The sequence below is a fragment of the Triturus cristatus genome, chromosome 1_2, assembly GCF_964204655.1.
Source record: "Triturus cristatus chromosome 1_2, aTriCri1.1, whole genome shotgun sequence".
NCBI classification, from domain to species: domain Eukaryota; kingdom Metazoa; phylum Chordata; class Amphibia; order Caudata; family Salamandridae; genus Triturus; species Triturus cristatus.
The window spans coordinates 154,215,256-154,224,256 of NC_140580.1; the positions used below are offsets into that span (position 1 = coordinate 154,215,256).

At 44.5% G+C, this 9,001-nt stretch overlaps 1 long non-coding RNA gene across 2 annotated transcripts; it reads right to left on the bottom strand.

Moving 5' to 3' along the window:
- Window positions 1-5,197: 5,197 nt before the first annotated feature.
- LOC146866998 (uncharacterized) lies at window positions 5,198-6,619 on the bottom strand. 2 transcript variants are annotated; one of them, XR_014966032.1, is made up of 4 exons: window positions 6,524-6,619; window positions 6,330-6,435; window positions 6,173-6,241; window positions 5,198-5,716 (listed from the first exon to the last, which is right to left on the bottom strand). It is a non-coding gene; the product is annotated as an uncharacterized LOC146866998 (long non-coding RNA). The 2 variants fall into 2 exon arrangements; XR_014966036.1 differs by lacking the exon at window positions 6,330-6,435.
- Between the last annotated feature and the right edge of the window lie 2,382 nt (window positions 6,620-9,001).

Below are 9,001 nucleotides of genomic sequence, written 5' to 3' on the forward strand. Positions count from 1 at the left end.
ATTTGGTGATCGGCAATACCATTAATCTTGCACCCAGAATGTTATGTCTAGTCCCCCTGCTAACTGTGGATTTCAGGTTTGGTTGTGTTGCTGTTCCTTCATAAGATTGTGCAATCGGTGTGCAATCTGCATGCTTGAACTGTGTTGATGTGAGCCTTCCAGGAAAGAGACCGGGTCTGGTTTCTTCAGGATGGATCTTATGGCTGAGTATGGGATTGATGGCCATATTCACCTTTAGGTCTTTGGCCCCCTGTTTTAAGTACTGAGACCATGCATTTTCCAACTTGGAAAAAATGTCCTGAAACACTTTTTTCAAGGTGTTGGGTTTAGCTTGCTGTACTGAATAATAATATTAAAGAAAGGACGCTTCATATTCTGTGTCTTGTTTAGTTAAGCTAAACACCAGGCAGAGCAGTGAACGACGGGTGTATTTTTGGGAGATACAACATCCTTTTGTGTTGCACTGTAATCTATCTAGAAGAGAAGCAAGTTCACCCGGGAAAGCGTGATGTCCATACAAGAGTGTTGGTGATAGCTTGGCCCTTGTGACTCTGATTATGGCATCTGCTGATGGTGAAAGAAGCTGAGAGTTTAGTTTGGGTAAGGCAAGTGTGACGCCTGCAGACACCCAAATGTGTATTTCATCTGCAATCTAGACTTTTGCTATTTGCAAGTTACTGTCTGACCAGGGACAATGTCACTTTTGGCCTGGTCACTGGGGGAACATTGCATTTTTAATGTCACACATGTTCCACTCTCAAGTATTATGCACCCTACCTTGTGGGCAGCAAGGTGAGCTGAGTGGTGACTATTTCAAATCAGATTTTCCTACCTATCAAAAATGTTGATTTTGACTGGGTGTGCATCAGTGTCCAAGCTGCTGCTATCAGGCTTCACGTGGTAAGGCCTGAAGCCATGTTTTCACTGCCACTCCAGTGAATGGCACAATATGTCCACAGGTGCCATTTAACTTTCCTTGCCATGGGTGTATTGCTGCGCCATATGCTACGGCCTTATTGGAAAGTTGCATATAGCAATTAGGGGGTGCCTTTGTTTAAAGGAGGAACACGTTCACTCTACTCCTGCTTAGCAGGGTTAACACTGCACACCTAAACCTGTGCAATATTCAATTCTACACTCACAGAAGTCGTGCACTTTGATGTATATCACTCCCCCAGTACCACATGGTGGGTACTGTTGCTATTACCATGTTCTCAAGTCAAACACAACAACGTAACAGGCCCATGTCTTTTAAAAATCTTACTATGCCCTTTCAATTGCTCCTGCAGTAATTCATCTCAATAAAAGGTGCATTTTAGAAATGGAGTTTCTGGTTGGCTAGGGTATGCACCTAAGCTAGGCAGAACTCATCACTCTATTCAGGATAAGGAAGTTACACGCCTAGGATAACCCCTGCTCACCCCCTTAGTAGCTTGGCACGAACAGTCGGGCTTATCTAAGAGGCAATGTGTAAAGCGTTTTTGCAACACACACACCAGTGACACACCACAATAGGCACACCACAAAAATAGACTCCACACAAGTTTATATAAAAATATCACTGTGTTATATATAAGACACATAGACCACAATCAAATAAATCAAAAATCACTTTGCCACCTAGGCAAATGTCATAATATCACATGTAGTGCACTGAAGTCAATACTCCTAACTTGCACGTCATACATCACTTTGTGGTATGTACAGCACATTAGACCACAAATCACATTAACCACTTTCCATTAGGCAATTGTCATAACAGTACATATCATGCATTATTTTGCCAGCTAGGCAGGTTGTGAGAAGTTGGCCTGATATATGCTGTCCACTAGTTATAGTGGGCACCCTGTATCAGTCCAAACAACCACTTATTGGCTATAGGTTAAAGACAACCTTTATTGAAAGCTATCCTAGTGGTAGCTATGGAGAGCAGCCTTCAGGCTAAGTCTTGAAGGAATGTAAGGTAGCTTGTTTTACCAGTCTATAATCTCTTGAGTCACTAAATGAAAGATATCCACACCAGGTATATATATAAAATATATGTATTTATTACTAAACACACCCTCCTAGTCTATTTATGAGAATAGAGGTCAAAACACATAAATTACACTTCAATAATCACAGTAAAATAGCACAAATACACGTCAGACCATAGGGGCGAGCCAAACCATATACTAAAATAGTGGTATAAGAACCATGACTTAACTAGACACAAGGCCTAGAGCCTGTAGAATCGCTGGGACCCCAAGGAACCACCCAAGGTAGTGACACAGGGGATCCACTGGGGCCGTGTGCAGTGTGTGAACACAGCCGCGAGTTCCCGTTAGCTTCTATGGGGAAAGTCACGGTTAGATTTTTAAAGATTAGGGACACTTAGAAATGAGTTAGGACCAAACCCTTTTGGACTTAGGAAGTTCCAGGGCTAGCACCCACGGGAGCACCAGAGAACTCGTGTTACCTCACCCAGGGAAGCCGGGTGCATAGGTGTCTTTTGGTGGCGGGTCTTGTCGTCGATTTCAATGGGATCTGGCGAAGAAGTGCTGCTGCCGTGAAGATGCGAAGTGTCCGAAGAGATCCAAGCTTGGATCAAAGATGGGAAGAACCTGAAAGCAGAGGGGACAGAGTCTGGGTCACTTGCCAGTGACCAGGAAGGCGATGAGCAGATGCCCACCGATGTCGGGTGATTTCAGGTGAAGGAGGTGAAGCTTGACTCTTCAGCCACGAGGACCAGGAGGCATCCAGGACAACCAGGAGCTGGATTCAAGCTGTCCCATGAAGGATGTCGAGTGCTGCAGCATCAGTGCCCGGATTGGACACAACAAGCCTTGTCAACAGCAACCTACACAGAAACGAGAAAGATGCTTCGGTGCAGACCAGCAAGGTCTGTGGGACTCACCACTTGGTAGGGAGTCAGGGCACATTTGGAGCAACCAGGGAAGCCCAAGGAAATACAAAGTTACCCTTTCAGGGACCCACCAGTTAACGAACCAGGGACCGCGACGGGACCTCGAGACGAAACACAAATGGCGGCCCACGGGTCACTTGGAATGACCAGGCCGACAATCTTTTGTGGATTCAGTGCTTGAGGTGGGGGCTACAAGTCAGCTCAAGCACGACTTCAAGAGACGTTGGGAAGTCAATGCACTTGCAGAAATGCAAGGTGACCAGGAGTTCTGGTTCCACGCTACTCACGAGAGCTGCGGGTCTCAGCTTTGCTGGGGACTCGGTCGGCCTCTGAGATGTCTGGAAATTCTCTTCCTGGGCTGCAAATACTTCGGAGTCCGGCGGGAGCTTCGATGATGCAGACCGGCAAATTGCTTCGTTGGTGCCAGCCAAGCAGGGGAGTCACTCCTTGACCCCAAGGGAGATTTCTTCAGTCCTCTGATCTTGAGCAGAGCGTCAAAGGTCCAGGATTCAGCTTCAGAGTTTCGTCCAGGGTAATCTAAAGTCCTAAGGACAGGGGTCCCATACTTATACTAAGGTAGGGGGTTAGACATACTCTGGGGACCCACCTATGGGAGGGTTTGGAAAGAGAGATGGCTACACCCATTTCCTTTGTCCAGTTTCATGTACTTTGACAAAGCCAATCTTGCTCGGTTACTATTTTTCAGGAACTTCTGCGTCTGTACTGAAAAAATGTTTGTAGTTGATGTTCTGACTTGCTCTGGGTAGTTGCAATGTTATGATTAGTCACGAGATCATGTGTTAGGGTGTTTTGGATATCGTTAAATGAAAATATATATGTGATTAAGCAATGATAATAATAGTGAAATTCTTTTAATGAATATTCATAAAATTCAAAAAAATATAAATAAAAACTGTTAATAAATACATGTTTCTTTTTGTTTAATTTTACCTTTTTGATGATGGCAGGTGAGAACTCTTTGTAGTCTCAAATAAAATTATATAGGTCCTGAAAGAGCTTTTCCCTTACTGTCTAGTTCTTCCCCCTTTCTCTTGGACCTCAAAGTATGTGCTAAGGGGGGCCTTGTGCTTAGATTTGTTTCTTCTGGCTGATACAGACCAGGGCAGATGGGCTCCGCCTAGGGGGAGGTCTCTGCCTTGCGGCCGGCGCTTCTGTGGCGGCTCCTGCTTTGGTTGCTTAGCAACCAGGACTCTGGACGGTCGCCCCCTGCAACTCCTCAGACCGTTCAGCAGATAGGGAAAAAAACCTAAACGCTCTTTGCACGCGTTTCCATTTTTATGGCCAGAATCAAGGAAGAGGGGAGTGCCTTTCGGGCAACACCCAGTGCTCCCCATGCACTTGCCAAATCCACATGCTCGTGCCCACTACAAAAACACTCAACACGCACTTGGCTTTGAAAATAAAGGATGAAGGACACAGAGTCCACCCTTCAACTTTAGGCTGAGAACAAAAGCGCTCACATGTGCTTTTAGAGGAAGAAAACCATAAAGCGCGCTTCCAGGCTTTCTTCATCCTAAAAAAGTTAAGAACAGTTCAGTCCTTTCCCTGCTCCAGGCAGGAGCAGACTCTGCAGGCCGTCCTACCCCACACACATCAGGAGAGGCACTCCTCACGCAGCTTATCCAGCTCTACTCCCGGGCAGATCCTTTTTAGATATAGCACAGATCTTTCCTGAAGTCTTTTGTATCCCTGAGACTTCCAACAGGAGGCCAGCACTCACAGGCCCTTGGAGATTTTCTTCCCAAACAAAATACCACAGGAGGGCAAAAAGAGTCAGTCCTCTTCCTCTGCCACAGACAATAGCAGCACCTACTGGCCAACCCACCCCTCGCTCAGAAAAGGCAGCGCTCCTCACATAGTCCTTCCCCTCTTCTTCTTGGAAGGTCCTCTTATTCCTTGAAGTAATCTGAAATTCTGGGGTTTTAAGTGCAATACTTAGACCCCATGTCGTTTATTGTTCTCTTTGCTGTATCAGTCTTTGAACCCAGTCTAAATCAGTCCTGTCCTCCCTGGTGCAGCGCGATTGCAGGGGGAAGAGACAGCATTGTGAAAAAGGAGACACAGCCTATTCAGGTGCAACCGAAACTCCACCCACCACTCTAAATGCAGACGAGGTCTATTCAGCCCAGCGATGAGTCACCCAGGAAAGGCAGGGCACACCTCAACCCCCCTAGTGACTGTCTAGAGTGAATGCACATACCTAGCTCCTGTCACTCAAACACCAGACACTTAATACACAATCAGCCAGAGGCATACAGAATGGTGAAGTAAGAAAAAGCCCACTTTCTAAAAGTAACACAATAAGGGATCTAGCTACCTTTTTTATATGCTGCTATCTACTTTTACAGACAAAGGGCCAATGCCCAATTTCATTGGACCTGGTTATTTATCTAACCTTTACTTTGTTCATGTCATGAATTATTTTTCATAATTTAATGAAAAAGCCTGAAACAGAAGATACACTGCTAATTTCAAACAAGTAAACATGACAAATACTGTGCTCTACATTAAACACATAAACAATGTAACATTAATACAAAGAATGATACACCAGTCACGTTTTGAACATATGGCAAGTCCTTTCTGATTAATTCATTTAGTCCTAAAGGGGAATTCCAAACATTGGGAACAAGTGTTATGACAGCTGGGGTGGAGTCAGCGCTACATCTCCTTCAAAGCTGTTTACATTCATAAATTTACAGTTCCTCAACGATAAAAAAGATTGCAGACACGTTTCGAGCCCCAGTGATAATTGTGGAGCTCTCTTCAGGGCTTCTGACTTGGTGTAATCTAAAAAAGAATACAAATGATTGATACTATGGGCATACTCAACATTCTTCCTCCATTCAATTGCTTCAGACATAATACATACTATGCTTTACCTCGTAAGTGCGAAACTTTTAACTTAATACAGGTTCTTAATCTCAAATATTTCTGAGCAGTGGCAAGGGAATTACCTATTCTTTTTTGGGAAATGCTGTGGGCAGGTAAAACATAATCGAACATGAGCAAGTGCTGTAGGCGGAGGACTTCATAGTGAGCGATATTTTTATTTTCGGTCATTAAGATCATGTAGCTGATTGAGTTCCTTTATTCAAGCACACGTTGCTAGTTTATGAGGCCCCTTGCTACGGAATACAGGTTCAGGCTGAAAACGATAACCATTCAAAATGAGCACAAAGTGTGTTTTCATAGTGCCGCGCCGCTGCTTTGCTCTTTAAGATACACAAACTGATTTGATTGTACCTGTTTGTATTTCTTTTTTCCAAACAGTCTGATCATTAAAGTCCTTCCCCGTCATGGCCTGTTTTATACCTGTAATGAGACCAGGCATTTGGTTTAGTCATCACGCGTTTTCACTGTTTGGTTAACGCTACAATGTTCATCAGCTTAATATTCTTACTTAGTCACAACGGTGCGCTTGAAGCAACATCGATCTTCCTTTTCTTTGTTCGAATTCCTTTAGCGTTTAGGAACCGCAAGGGACACAGTCACGGGCTATATTTTGCCTATAATGGACCCACGCATTTAGTATAGTCATCGCGTATTAGCTGTTTTTAAGCTGCACAGTTCATCAATTAAACAACATGTTCTTACTTTATCGCAACAATGGGTCTTCCTTTGTCTCTGTTCGAATTCGTCAAGGTTTTCGCGCCGCCACAGACACGTAGACTACGTTTCACTTGATTTAACACTTCCACCCAGAGGCTGAGTGAAGGGTGGCTTATGGGTAATGTAGTAATGTAATTATTAGCGGTCCTGTGGCTCACTCTCGCAAGTGTTTAGTATGTAGCTTTGCATTAAAAAAAGTTATTTGGTAATATCTGGTTGTTACTTCGAATTAAGCAAGATAACCTGACACCAGTTCATTGCTTCTTGGGAGTTGTAGTAATTACTCCTGATGATGTCATGTTCTGGAAAGTTCAGACATTTCATTCAAGCTTGTGACAATACTGTTAAATATTAGGATGATATATGCCTCCTTCTGTAGTAGGGCTACTTCAGAATCTCCTCCTCGTGTGTGTGACTTAATCCCTGACAAGACAGTCCATTTCAGATCTTTTTCACTGTGTTTATATTCAAAGAAATGCGCTACCATTGGTGCTGTTAACACTTTCTTTTTGATTCTCGAACGGTGCTGCACAACTCGTTGGTTTATTTGCTGATTTGTTTTGCCAATATAAATTTTGGAGCAAGGACATATAACTGCGTAAACAACGTCCTTTGTTTTACAATTAGAGAATTCTCGGAAAGCTGGAGGAGGAGTGCTGCCCCTGTGCTGTGTGCTGTTGGGGTTGGCCTGCAGTGGTTGCTTCTGTCTTGGGCAGGGAAAGGACAGGAATGTACTTTTCATCCTCCTGCTGTTAGAGTTTTCTCCAAGGCTTGAAGTGGAGCTTGCCTCCTGTTGGAAGTCTCAGGAATAGAAAAGACTTCAAAGATCACTTCTGGAAACCAAGAGGAGCCTTTGCCAAGGAAAAGAGCTGGAGAAACTGAGGAGGAATACTGTCCCTGTGCTATTTGCTGTCTGGGTTTGGCCTACAGTGACTACTTTCTGCCACGGAAATGAGAAGGACTTTGCTGTGTGCTGTGTCCCCTGCTTGAGGAAGATCTCCAACGGTTTGAAATTTAGCTTGCCTCCTGTTCTGAAGTCTCAGGGACCCAAAGACTTTACCCCCAGTCCCCCCTGAACTCCTTTACTGGGAGTTCTGACCTGCTGAGAGGTGCCTGCCAGTGTTCTAAACCTCTGGAGGTTGTTTTGGAACTGGAAACTGCAAGAACTGTGAAAATCGACGCATTGCCTGTTTCTGATGCATCGCAGCGCTGCAATAGGAATTTTTCGAGGCATCGCTGCCGCCGAAGAATTGATGCAGCATCTGCTCCCGGCTGAAGTGTATACCATACGCCAAATTCCATGCACTGATCTCCAACGTCCGAGATCACTGCACCGATTCTGACACTGGCCCTGTTATGGAAGAACCGACATATTGAGAGATCGCGGCTGAAATCATCGCAGCGCATCCCGGGTCGTCACGCATCGCATCGTACCGGATCGTCACATATTGCATCGTAGCGTCAAGACTTGCATCACTGGGGGAAGCAGTAAGAAACAGACGCGTCACCTCCCCACGCAGTAAGAAACCGACCCATCACCTCTCTGGTAAGGCACCGATGCATCACCTCCCCTGCGCAGCAGTAAGGAACCGACGCATCACCTCCCCTGGAGCAAGGAACAAGGCATCACCTTCCCTGAGTGTAAGGAACTGTTGCATCACCTTCCCTGAGATTCTTTTTGCTTGCATTTTTTGACGCATCCAAGGTACTGTGTGTAAAAGTGTTGTAACCTTTTTCCTCTTTTCTTCACGTGTGGCACATCACTTTCACAAGGCTGCGCAACCATATATTCAGATGTCCCTTCATCAATAGTCCTGAAGAGACCCCACATTGTTTTGAGGGTCGAAACGCCGTCGACATACAGAAGAAGCGAACAATTTCCCCAGCACATATCACTGTATATAGCTGCTGTTCACATTGAATTATGATGATAATGGTCGACTTGTACAAACTGTGGAAACCAGTTATATACACCTCTGTGTCATCACGCAAACATCTAAACGTGAAGGGGAGTAACCAAACTTCATGAAGGAACGAGTTTCCTAATGGTTCATAGCGTCCTAGGGGAAAATGTTTCATGCATAATGTAAAATTATATAAGGAGATCGGCAGTGTTATAACCCCATGAACGAGTCAAACTACAGCGTTGTTTCCGCTAATGAGAATAGTAAAGGGTCCACTTTTTCTATTTGTAAAAGGGTATAAGTGGCATCTTTCATGGACATAGACTGTTGTCTTTCTGTCAAATTAAAAGGCAAAAATAAAGAGGACGCGTTTACATAGTCCCATGGCATGCGACCCATTTTAAGCATCTGCAAGGTCCATGCTAACTGCATATTAGAGCGCAATTGGCTCTGACCATGATATAGCAAAGCTACATCACCCTGTACAAAATCAACAACAGAAGAAACAATATTGTCCAATGTGTATATCCTGGAAGAAAGGGTATTAATACTGTTATCT